The following is a 14,569-nucleotide window of genomic DNA, read 5'->3' on the forward strand; positions in this document are numbered from 1 at the left end:
CCATTTTAAAACTGGCTTTTAGTCTTATTTAAACACTGCGACATACAGAAAATTTTATATGTGTTTCGAATATACAATACACTTCTTTAAGTCATTTTACTCACAGTTTCATGAAAGGCTCGTAAAGTAGAAGGATTGCCTAAGGGTCACCGGGAGACCATTGGGTTGGGTCAAACTTGGTCTCAGATCAGTTTGGGTGTGGGTTACATATAGCACCAAATACTACTTTTCTATAAACACTGATAAAAGGAAATTCGGTATTTTCGGTTGCACATGTGTATTTATACCTTTTCTGTTCCTGTGAATGTTAAACATCAGAAGACGCCGCCTTTCGATGAATAGAAACGATGTACAAGCTCTCAGTGTACTCAAACATAAAGATCTCCCGCCATAATGAGCAATATCCATAACTTATAAATTATAAGTTATAAATAGCAATTAATAAGTTATAAGTTGTAAATTATAAGTAATAAGTAATAAATGTCCCTCCAGGGCTTCCGTAGCAAACCAATTAATGCGCATTATCATTGATGATTATGGATTAATGGACTTTTTATTCGGCACTTATGATCTCGACAAATTTAGGTTCAGTAAAATGAAAAAAAAAATCCATGAATAAAAGTAATAAACAAAGATTTTGTTTTATTTCCTAACGTGATCCCACATAACTTACAACGTGTCGCAGTTACAATACATATGTAGTTAAAAGTCGAACTTGGAAATAAAATGTTCAGTTAACAAAGTTCAGCCTATGGTTTTATATCTAAACATACTCCAATGGGGATCATTTCACTCAGTATTCAAAAATAACAATAATCATCTTAAAATAGAAAAGGGGCGGGTAGCGGGGAGGGGTGTTTTACACTTACATTCTTTATCTGTTCTATTTTTGCGGAATTCAAGTTTATCATAATTATGGATAATGACTTTTTTGCGCGGTACATTTTCGATATGAAAATGATCCAGCATGAAAACATAAAAAATAGAATTTTATATCAGGCATTTTCATTCAGTGTGTAGTTATAGTCCTTGAGTTGATTCATATCTTACGAATTTAGTTTTTTTGTAACTACACTTTCATCTTTTTAAAAGGAAATGTCCATTAAAGTTCCAAATATATAGCATAACATATATTCTTTTAGATTTTATGATACTAGATATCACGTGAAATGTTTATTTTTTGATTCACAAAACAGCTTCGCCACATGATATATTTATCCGTGTGCGTTCTTTATTATGACATTGATGACCGAAAGCATTAATGTATATCACATCAGCTTCGGTAACTTTTATAATCCACCCTAATTAGGGGACACTCTCGAAATTAAGTTACGGTCTTGATTACCCAGGTGACCTATGTTTTATCATGACATTTGCATAATATTACGCAATGATTTCCGGTATATCACTTAAAATAGCAACCTCAGTGACATGGAGCCGCGACATATCATTCAAGGTGGAAAAAATGTATATAACAACTATTTAATGTTGTGGTAAAAATAGATATTATGAAAAAAAAATATGAATTTTTAAACGTAAGGAACAAGTTTTATATTTGTATGATGTGTGAAAAAAACTGGAAATGCTTGTTATTTTCTGACGAAAGTACATGCCATGAATATACTACCACTTTAGATTTCATACAGTTTGCCGGGTTGTAGTGATGAATATAGCCAGTCTATCCCTCTGATCCGTGACATTCCGTGCAAAGCATGATTGCAAATTATCTAGATACATGTATGTACACATTGCTGACTAGTGTACAAAATAAACCAACTACAGTCAATGCGGTCTCAATCAAATTGAGTCTGCAATATTCACTATTAGCCTTGTCATTAGTGCTTCCGAGGGATCCACTTTTCAGATTTTGTTAATATATTATGTTATTATTAAATTAATAAGTATATATCTGTTTCAAGAATTTTACAAAAGCAGTTGATAATTTTAGGTTTTATTTATCAAAAACATCCTTACATCTTTTAACGATGTTTCAGCAAATAACTTCTTATTTACACTACAGTATGTTCTTTGAATTTTATTCCTCGAAGGTGGGCATATTAAATTCGCCTTGTCTCTCCGTCCGTCCGACTGTAAATTTTGTAAATTCTTGTCCGGGCTGTAACTCTGCCATCCATGAAGGAATTTTGAAATTGTTTTGCATAAACATTAACCTTAATGAGACGACGTTTCGTGTGATATACTCAGATCCCTAGTTTCAAGGTCAAGGTCACACTTAGAAGTCAAACGTTAATAGGGGTTGTTTCGTGTCCGGTTTTTAACTTTGCCATTCATCAAACGGTTTTGAAATTACTTAGCATAAGTGTTTATCTTTATGAGATGACGTGTCATGGACAAGACTCAGACCCCTAGCTCCAATGTCAAGATCAGACTTAGATCAGACTTAGATCAAGATCAGACTTTGTTCCCATGGGAACAAATTGTGCACCCCTTGTTGCAGATTTGTTTTTATATTGTTATGAAAGAGATTTTATGTTGAGCCTTTCTCAAGATACACAGGCAGACATTATAACTGCATTTAATGATACATCACGCTATCTGGATGATATACTTAATATGGATAATCCGTTTTTTGATCAGTTAGTGGAAAATATATATCCCAGGGAGCTGCAGTTAAATAAAACTAACAACTCGGATAATACTACTTCATTTCTAGATTTACATCTCTCTATTTACGACAATTTCATACATACCAAAATTTATGACAAGAGGGATGATTTTAATTTCAGTATTGTAAATTTCCCACATTTGAATGGAGATGTACCCCAGGCTACATCTTATGGGGTATATATTTCTCAGTTAATTCGGTTTGCAAGAGCGTGTAGTCATGTTGAAGATTTCAATTAACGTAACTTATTTATTACAAATAAGCTTCTTCAACAGGGCTACCGTTATTATAAATTACGTAAATACTTTTCTAAATTTTACTATCGTAATTCAGATTTGGTTTAAAATACAATAGCAATTTAAAATCACTTCTGCGGGAAAGTATATCAAAACCCGTTTTTTATGGGGATGTGGTTTACAAACTTCGTAAGATTTTGGGTCATGGCAATTTTCCAATTGTATTTAGTAAAGTAATTAAACGTTTTATGAAAAGAGGTTATGACCCAAATGTTTTGAGACACATGTTTGGTGTTCAACCCTTTTACAGTTGGACGCTACGCTTTCCTCTTTGATTGTGTCTGACGGATCAGGTGGAAGACTCTATGATTGGTAGTTCTTAAATCCCACCAGGACTGAGCTATTTTGATTTCTGTCTTCTGGCCTGTTCCGTCGGGCCCTTAAGGGTGTTTCCCTTGTTGCTCTGTCTTCTGCAAAAGCATTGAGTACATGCGTTTTAGGTTCTTAAGGATTGCATTTTTATATTATATCTACAAGAGCATCTTTGTGTTTTACATTACATACCTTCTGTTGCCTTTACGTATGTTAGGGTTTCACCTGGCGAGGATTACTTTTATTTACACTGTCTTGTGACTTTGGAACATGGTGGGGCTAAGAGTGAGGTTAGGTGCACCATACACCGGTTTAAACTCCCCAATGGTGGTTTTGCCACTGACCGTTCCAAGGCGGTGCCCCACTGTGTTCCTGTGTTTGTTTGTTTCGTCCTTTTGTGTTCGTTTTTGTGTGTGATGTGCGAGGGTTGTTCGTGCGTGTCTTTGGGGAGGATGCGTTTTTTGAGCGCGGCTTTCCCTGTTGGATATAATTCCTTGTTTTTTAGAGTTCAAATGTTAACAGGATCTGTTTTTGTGTCCGGTCCATATTTCTGCCATCGATGAAGGGATTTTGAAATACCATAGCATAAATGGTAACCATAATCAGCGTCATGCGCAAGACCCAGATCCCTTGCTCCAAGGTCAAGGTCATACTTAGACATCATAGGTTAATAGGATCTTTTTCGTGTCCGGTATATAACTCTGTTATCCACTGAGGGATTTTGAAACAACTTTGCATAAATGTTTACCATAATGAGGCAATGTGTTATGCTCAAGAACCACCCCTAGCTCCAAGATCAAGTTTACACTTAGAAGTCAACTCAAGTCTGAAATACATATATTATACATAAAAAACACCAACCAATCGACCATACTACAATTGCCTCGTTGGCGCAGAAGGTTAGAGTAAACGTCGCATACAATGTATGAGGTGTAGGTGTGGGTTCGAATCCCCGAATGGTAAGACTTTTTTTATTTTTTGGTAACTGCATTGTATTATGTCCAGCTTTTTTCACGAAATAAATGTGCAATTTTGTGAAAGCAAGTTTGTGAATATATTGTTCAATTTATTTGACCTGTCAAAAAATGGACCCGGCTTTCATTATATTCTGTTCGAGCCTATATAAGATTAACATGAAAACCGGGAACATGTTTCGACAGGTCAATTAAATTGTACAATACTTCATGTAAAATATGTCACAGTTACAATGTCGAAACCGGTGTATAGATATAGTGATGACGCTAGAAACGTGTACAAATTTTGTATGGAAGAGAAGGAATCTGGTTTGAAACTTCCACTTGCTCGTGCCTGCACTCACCGTCGTCAGCAGATCTACGGCACAGAAGATTGTTACTGAGAAGATGCAAACAACATAATGAGAAGACAAAGAATAACACTATCTTCGATAACTTCAACCAGGGTGTGGTGCGAGGAACTATTGCAGGGATGTACGAACAGAAGAAAGCTCTTCCAAAGTTGGCGAACGTTCAAGTTGCGCGTGATGAGATTCCTGAACCAATCGTTATCAACGTTCATGATACAACGGACAATTCAGAAACTGACACTGCCAGCGAATCGGAGGATTAACTTTGTTTGTGAATTGAAATAATTTTTTTTCTGATATGAAATAAATTTTGAGAGAAAAAAATATAAAAGAAAAGAAATGGGAAAAAACGAAGAAAAAATTATTCAAAACAGTAAATATTAAAGTCCAGTCAATAAAATATAATACGTACTTTTTGAATTATAATTCATAATACAATAAAAAAATCTGTTGGGTTTCGAACCCACATGTTGTGTGTGTGCAATGTTTCAGCGGCAATCACACTTACCAATAAACTGTGCAGTCTTTGATCGCAACTCATTTAATTTCTAACATTACATACCAATTTCTTACATAAATCATCAGCCGAGATGATCCGAAAACCAGATTCACCTTAGTTGATGAACTCGCCCAAAGGTCATTTTTGAAGGTCAAAGTATATCTAGATATACTTGTATTTTCCCTATAAAATGTCAATGTCAGTAGTGGCTATGGTTAAGTTACCTTTAAGACACACCATAAATAACTGTAATCTTTTGTATTTCCACGATGGTAATTATACATTTTTAATGAAGAAATGAGAAATAACAAGTATCTAGTTACAATTTGACAGTTACAGATACAGGGCTAAGACAATGTATTTAATGTCTAAATACATCATTCAGTTAATGTAGTAGTATGCACGATTATTTGCACTAAGTTCATGCGAGAGGACAAAGTGGACCACTAGGTATTGGTTGGTCTTTAACACTTTTAATTTCTTGAATACCGACGGATAAAAATAGATGCTATAGCCTATAATTAACGGTTAATGCGAACAAGATAATGATACACACCGATAGCCACACGAGAACTGCATGCAGATATAGACTTGCCACAGTTCGCTACTGCGAAAATACAAAGTGGTAATTTGGACTGGGAATTCACGGCATGAAGAATAAAGCAGACTTTTCAGGTAAGATATGTTTAATTAACACACATGTCTTTAATCAAAGTATACTGTATGATAAATTACTTGAATGAAATTATCTTTATAATGACAAAAAAATTCGTAACATGATGATAATTTTATGTAGGTTTTCTTATGGTTGAGAGTTCTTTTGCCACACGTAAAGAGCGCATGCGCGTTAAAACCAAAACATCCGCCCGTTAGCATAGTTACCAATTACTTGTGTAAAATCATCTATACCAAATTTTAGGTTGATGCAAGACTTCCAGTTGTGAAACATAAGTGATCGATCTAGGCCATTATAACTCTCCAGTTTAAAGGAAAACGTATCTCATGCGTTGTACATCTCCAGCACATGATATCTGAACTCGAGGGCACGACATCTTATCTCGAGAGCATGACATTTTACCTTGAGCGCGAGACATTTTACTTCGATGAAATTGCATCTTATGTCTCATTTCGAGATGTGAACATCTTTCATTATACCTATTTTTTGTCTACAATGATAAAATCCTATTACCCGAGAAAGAGATATTTTGACTATCGAAAACTTTTTCAACCTTTATAACACGTGACTAAGCGGAAGTGACCGTTAGGTCATGTGACCGCGCTGATATTTAGAATCTCATATAAGTACAATTAACTGCTTCATGGCTATATACCAATAAAAGAAATTGTTCTTTGTAACATATAAAATTCAGCTACTTCAGAACAATTTTGTTACAGTTCTAGATTTTCACTTTGTCGTAGACCTATTTTCCACAAGATAGCCATACATTTGCTTCGAGAAAACGAAAAGAAAAAGGGATGTTGAATACCTGTAGTATGCAGTGAAATGCAAGTCAACTGAAGTCAGGTACCCTCATTTCGCCCCATTCCAGAAAGCGGTCCGCAGAATAAACACTCTACTTTCCTTTTCAAGTAAACAACTCGAAATCATGCAAATACTAGCATGAAAAGTGTACTATTTTATATAAAATTCATTTCATAAGTGAATGCCCATTTGGCCCCTGATTTACGCGCAAATGCGCGTAAAACGGAAAAACGAGGATCTATTTATCAGGGACTTCTTTCGACTACATCACGGAAGCACATTATCGTCCGAATAACTGCTATATAACCTCATCTTTTAGCCATATGATTGCCTCCCTTGTACACATAATTGTAGTAGTAACGTCACTTTTAAGTGTATACACAGGCAATAACCGCGCTAAAGATAAAACTGTTAAATTAAATTTAATTAAAACATTTTAAAACATTTTGTACAAAAGATTGTTCGGTATAATAAAACAAATACTATATGGCAGCGTATGTGACACTGGTATTGTCAACCTCGAAACAGAATGTCACCACGCGGCATTCGCCTCGGTTGACATTCTGCCCTCGGGTTGACAAATTCAATTTCACACACGCTGCTGTATGATATTTATATACGAATGTCGATATCTATCTCGACAGTATGACATTATAATTTGAGCGCAAGACATCTTATTTCAATCGCACAACATCCCATCATGAGAGCATGACATTTTATCTCCAGCACTCGACATGTAAATTCGAACGCACGAAATCACGTCTCGATCACTTCACACCTTATATCTTCTGAAAAATGTATGATATATGCGTTATATAAAGGCCTTGCCACCGACGGATGATTTCCTGCCAAGTGATCATGGGTTCTAATTCTGTGTTGAAATTTTAGTAAATGTCATAAGGCGACTATCCAGCCGAAGATCATGTGTTGTCCTCATTGCACTATTTCAAATACCTTGATATTTTGCATATCTTTAGTTTCTTGGCATTGCCTCATAGTATCACATTATCATTCTACCTTTCTAAATTGATCCCTTAGTCATCTACCCTCACCCCACAAATCAATTTCTGTTTCCCTTAAAATTACTTCTTTACTATATTTTAGATTCCTGTATCATTATTAATAATAACAATATTATCATTATTCATTCACTCCCTTCCCCACCTTTACCCCATCCCTACCACACGCCTCAAATACACGACATTACCATCCCGTATCATTTAAGTGGAAACTTTTACATCTCCCGGTCAAAAACACTGTCCCTATTTCAAAATAATTTCACTTTTTTTCTTGCGCGACCCTCTATCAAAATCATAACTATAAAGGCAAGGTGAGCAAGGTCCTCGTCTTTCAATATGTACAAGGAAGTAGAATATAGATAATTATACATGTTAAGACTGCTGTCTTCAGAAAGTATACTTGTAATAGAATGTATAACTTCCGTTGGGCTTAAAGCTAATACCACATTATTTTACTATTGAAGATCCAAGCCTATTACATAATTGATTATAAATACATGTCTTAGTTTTCAATAGGCATTGCTGACATTAAAAGTTCATGTTACGATGTATATCTGTGTACAAATTCTTGCGACATTTAATGTCAAAAGTGCAACTTATTGTGGCAGACGATTTTTTCTGCAACACGTTTGCTAACGGTGGATGCAACATTTAATTTCATTCTTGCGACGTTTAACAGTACTTGCGACACTTAACGCTAGTGCGACAGTAAATGGTGCTAAAGTAAGTTAGCGTATGTTTTGGGCCGTATGTTAAATGTAGGATACGTCAGTACCTCAGTGAAAAATCATATATATGTGGGACCGCTGCTTTGTGGAAAATACACATTTCTATCCTATAAATTGACGTAAATACACATGTTTTGATACTTGTAAAAATAAATATCGTCATTATATGACCTTCACATTCGTTATATAGCACATTCTAACACGACCCGATTTATTTCCATACTAAACAAAGAAGACTGAAACTGTTTATTATTATTCAAAACACATACAGATCGTACGTCAGAATCATTACGCCAAGCGTAACGTCATAACGGTGCGCTGTTAAAGAAAATCACATGGAGCATGCAAATATTTAGAGAATATCTTGGAAAATGTAGACAGAAATCTTTAATAACTTGCTAAACTCGAAAGTATATTATCTCAAATTTCTCATGATGATGATGATGATAATAATAATGATGAAGCTAATAATAATAATAATAATAACTTGGTCATGCCTAAAAACCAACTTAATCACTAATGATTCCCAGCCGAACGTGTAGGACATAGCTCGATTTGTCAACAAGAGGTTTCCCTTGCCATTCATAAACAACAATTTAAGAGCTCTTTCTCTCTGCAAAATAGCCTCTGTGTTTAAGTATTGTCATTTAATAATAATTTCATATAAATACAACTAAAATTGCACCGATGCACTTAAAATTCGCTTGCCTGACACGTTAAACTTCCCAACAAATGCTAGCTATCTGCCATCGATACGTATCCCTGAATTAAATGTACGACAGTGACGTAATAACAATGCGGGGTCACTGACGGCGACAAGAACGACATTATAAGCCAGTGGGTGACTTTCTACGGGTATTGCAAAATGCTCATTTAGTAACATAGCATATGTTGCACAAAACTATCTGATACATATTTTTCTTTTCGTTATTATAAATTGATGTATTCACAATCATTTCCAGAAAGCTTAAGTACCTCAATGTTCGCAATTAAATTTAGATAAAGATTGAAAGAAAACTTTAAAGCGCTAAACCTTTTAATTCGGATTTCTTTTCTTTTCTTCCGCGGCTTAGATTATCCAAGCCTGAAAAAATCCTCGAGTCATATATAACATCAAAGATTAAGATACTGTGATAATAACTAATATCGTATTTCATATTAAACGAAAGAAACTTACTTTTTATATATGTAATTCGAAAAATATATGTATTGTTCTAAACAGAAAAAATATATGTCATATGATCACCGTTATATAATATTACAATTACATTTCATCAATTTTTATTCATTAAAACAAGGAAGTAAAAAACTACTCCTTGCCACTGAAAATCAATTAGCATTTATCCCAACAATGGTGAGATAATCTTTGTAGCAAGATTCTGTGCTTGTCGATTTAAATGTGCCAACATAGGAAATCTAAAATCTTCTCTGTTTCTCTTGTATTGTATTTCATAATCACTAAAATTATCGAACTTCCTTTAAAAAAAAACTTAATTTCCATGGCAAAATAAAAAAAAATCCTGAGTTATCGATATGAAACAACATATTTCTACCAATACATTCGTTTGGAGATAGTAAAATCACTTTTTATGAAAAAAATTTAAAACATGTAGCAGTGAGCTCATTGCCCAACTTCATAATGCTGCCTCACTAGAATATAACGCCGTAAAAACGTGATATGATACACCACCCAGTAACATTATACTGACACCGGGCTGACAAGTCCTAGGACTACCGTCTTGAGTGCCAAGTGAGGAAGCTTCTAGTACCATTTTTACGTCTTTGGTATGACACCACCGGGCATCGAACCTATAACCGGTTCCGCTGGTGTGTGACTGTCTACGGGTTTTGCAAAATGCTCATTTTTGTAACATAGCATATGTTGCACAAACCTATGTGCATGGGAAAATCTGATACACATTTTTCCTATTCGTCATTAAAAATCGCTGTATTCACAATCATATCTTGAATGCTTAAGTACCTCAATGTAGATCAAGAATATAAGAAAAACTTTAAAGCGCTAAACATTTTTGTTCGGATATTGTTTTCTTCTATTTTTCGGGGCTTAGATTATCCAAGCCTGCTAAAATTCTCGAGTCATATTTAACATCAAAGATTAAGATACTATGATAATAACTAATATCGTATTTCATCAACGAAAGAAACTTACTTGTTTTATGAATAGATATGTTCTGTAATTTAAGTAATATTTGTATTGTTCTAAATAGAAAATATATATGGCACACGATCACCGTTATATAATACTACAAATACATTTCATACATTTTCATTCATTAAAACAAGGAAGTAAAAAACTATTTCTTGCCGCTGAAAATCAATCAGCATTTATCCCAGTGATGGTGAAATAATCTATGTAGCAAGATTCTGTGCTTGCTGATCTAAATATGCCAACACAAGAAATCTAAAATCTTCTCTGTTCCTGCCAGTATTGCATTTCATAATTACTAACATTATCAAACTTCCTTTAAAATATTTGAAAAAATAAATTAATTGCCATGGCAAAATAAAAACAGCCTGAATTATCGATATGAAACAACATATTTCTACCAATACATTCATTTTGAAATAGTTAAAATCACTTTTTAAGAAAATTGAAAAAAAAAAATTGCAAAATCACGAATTTTCTTGCCATGGCAAAATTATTATGGCAAAAGACCGATTTGCCATGGCAAAACCACTTTTGCCATGGCAGAATCTTGCCATGGTAAATTTGCCATGGCAGAATCTTGCCATGGCAGAAACTTGCCATGGAAAAAATGCCATGGCAGAACATTGCCATAGCAAATGTAATTTTCTCGTACTGATTTACAAAAAACTAGTAAATTAATAATAATATTATATCAAAACATACTAACTTTAAAATAGGTTGGTTAATGTAACAATTTAAGGCAATTTACATTTTTGTAAAGCTCGTATAAATATGGACTGAATTTGCCAAATACCGACGTTGCAAAAAGAAACCGGCGGCTATTATTATTATTTTATATTCCTGTTACAAAAATGTTGATTTTGAGAAATTTAATTTTTTTCGACCAAACTGAGGGCGAGCAGCTTTAAGTATTTTTCTCAGAAACTGTTAGGTTTATAGAGTTTAAACTTCACATGCGCCTCCGTGGTCATTAGGCACTGCACAAAGCCAAGTTCCATAATCTGACATGAATGATAACAAAATTATCCCCATTTCAAAGTTAGAAATTTTAACGTTAAGTTTTTATGTCTCTACATGGAATGTTTTCCAGTTATGTCCCTATATGGCCGTCACTGCTGATTAGAATTTGTGGTCCAGCTTTATATAACGCAGACATTTTTAAAATTAAAGTGTATACAGCATTCCACGTAGACACGTCAATTTTGATACACAGAAGACCTGTTTTGTGTCATAGGTGAAACAATGCAGATCTACTGTACTTGTTTCCGCTGGAAAGCATGTCTAAAGACTTTATATTTTGGCCAATTAGTTGTCACATTTGCAGCTGTATAAATTCATAAACGGGAGTCCCAGACGATTGTATTTACACCTAGAACAACATTGTTTTACATGCACATTTGGTCAGTTTTTTTCCCAGCTATTTGCAACTGGTGGGTTGTTGTCCAGTGCATCTGTCAAAGGTCACATTGTTTCTCCCATCCCCATTCAGCAGGGTTTTCGACTTCCATTTGGCAAACAATGCCTGTCTCCATATCCAACCAGCTTGGTATGCAGCACGCTTTGTGTGTTTGGCGAGGGCTGCTTGTGTTGGGCCAAGAGCATCATGTGACATCTGTTTTCGGGCAAACATGTCCAGTCTGAATACATGAATAGCGGTGGCAACTAAATCTGTATCTGTAGCTTTTCTGGCAAGCTGTTTATGACCCTCCACAACAGCATGCATGCATAACAATCTGTATATCGAATTCCTGCATGGCGTCAGACCTTCAAGACTTATTCTCCTGATTGCATACAGTCGTTTCCTCTCTGGTCAAAATTACAGTTATTTGTGTGTGCATTTCAACATGCCTGTCAGTCGAAAAATAAAAAAATCAGTCTTGTTATCATTATCTCCCAAGAAACTGCACCAAATGGGTAGGATTTTCCTGTTGCTAGTAACCCTTCGTCTAGCGCCATGACCTCATTTCGTTTTTGTTGTCATCGCTTTTTTCATGTATTTTCTGAGCTGGAAGGGCTTGGCCTTGTACTGCTGTGGGTAGCCTTCAAACAGGGAACAAATTTGAATTGGATTCCATACATGATGCCATTCAATCATTCGGCCATGTCAATCTGTATTATCAGGTTTCAGGGGAAAGGGTATAAAGGCTGTTTGTAGAACTTGGAATGTTTGCCGGGAAGTGACAGATGTCTTTTAGAACCAAGGAGTATATCGGACAATGATGACTAATGGGGACAAGATGGTTTTTGAAAAGTTTATTGTGTCAGACTAGACATGTTTGCCCCAAAACAGAGGTCATATGATGTTATTCCCCCAACTCAAGCAGCCTTTGCCGAACACACAAAGCGTGCTGTATACCTAGCTGGTTGGATATGGGGACAGGTACAGTTTTGCCAAATGGAAGTCGAGAATCCTGCTGAATGGGAATGGGATAAACATGGTGACCTTTGGCAGATACACTGGACAACAACCCACCAGTTGCAAATAGCTGTAAAGAACTGACCAAATGTGCATGTAAAACAGAATGTTGCGGTAGGTGTAAATGCAACTGCACTCCCGTGTACAGATCTATACAGCTGTAAATGTGACAACTATTTGGCCAAAATATAATGTCTTGAGACATGCCTTCCAGAGGAAACAAGTACGGTAGATCTGCACTGTTTCACCTATGTCACAAAGCAGGTCTTTTGTTTATCAAAATTGATGTTTACGTGGATTGCTATATACACTTTTATTCTAAAAATGTCTGCCTTATATAAAGTTTGACTACAAGTTCCAGTCAAGCAGTGACGGCCATAAAGGGACATAATTAAAATATATTCAATTTAGGGACACAAAATCTTATCGTTACAATTTCCAATTTTAAAGTGGGGGGTGGGGGGGGGGGCGGGGGTAATTTTGTTAACATTCATGTCAGAACATGGAAATTGGCTTTGTACAGTGCCTAAAGAACATGAAGGCATGTGTGAAGTTTCAACCCAATTTAAACAGTAGTTTCTGAGAACAAACTTAATACGAAGACTTAACGTTGTTCAAATTCTGATGTTTAAAGGGGAGGTAATTTTGTTAAAATGTATGCCAGAGTTAAGGAACTTGTCTTTATACATATCGTTACAATTTCCAATTTAAAAAGGGGGTAATTTTGAATTCATGTCAGAATATGGAACTTGGCTTTGTACAGTGCCTAAACACCATGAAGGCATGAGTGAAGTTTCACGCCAATTTAAACTGTAGTTTTTGTGAGAAAAAACTTAATATGAAGACTTAACGTTGAAAATTCTAATGTTTAAAAGTAGGATAAGTTTGTTAAAATGTAGGTCAGAGTTATGGAACTTGTCTTTGTACAGCGCCTAATGATTACAAAGACGTGTGTTAAGTTTCAATCCAATAAACAGAGTAGTTTCTGAGAAAATAGAACTTGACATTCAACCTTAACGTTGACGTCACCACCGCCGTGGTCATTGCCGTCGTCGTCGGAAAAGCTACGCCTCTGTCCGCCATCAGTTCTAAAAGTCGCAGGCGAGACTAAACTGTCGTTCAACACTCTAAATATGTTATTTGTCCATAAAACAGTGTATTATTTAACTGGACTTATTATTAAATCAAGACTTCAGGCCTTTTGTGTTTTGAACAGGCTATACGTGGTATTTCTTAAATAATTACACTAATAAAGAGAACAGAAATGGCTCTCCTATCTTCCGTAATAACTAACAATGATTCCGTGGTAAAACCGCTTTCCTATTGCCTATAGTGTCGAGGGCTGACTGGAAACAAAACCAACTGCTTAGTGTTTACAGTTCAATTTCATGAATCAGTATTGCTCTAAGGATATACCAAGTCGTCCTTTACTTACCGCTTCTCCGCATCTGGTAATTTAGATAACTCTGTCGGTCTTAATCACAGGAGTGAGCATCGCTAATGGGGCATCCGTCGTTGCATGTTGTTAGACGTTCTGGAATGACTAACCTTCTGTTTTGAGTTAGACGTTCAGAAATGACTAAGTTAGACGTTCCGGAATGACTAAATCGCCTGTCTAAGTTAGACGTTCTGGAATGACTAACCCGCCTGTCTGAGTTAGACGTTCAGGAATGACTAACCCGCCTGTCTGAATTAG

Source organism: Mercenaria mercenaria, chromosome 4 (genome assembly GCF_021730395.1).
Source record: "Mercenaria mercenaria strain notata chromosome 4, MADL_Memer_1, whole genome shotgun sequence".
In the NCBI taxonomy this organism is placed as follows: Eukaryota; Metazoa; Mollusca; class Bivalvia; order Venerida; family Veneridae; genus Mercenaria; species Mercenaria mercenaria.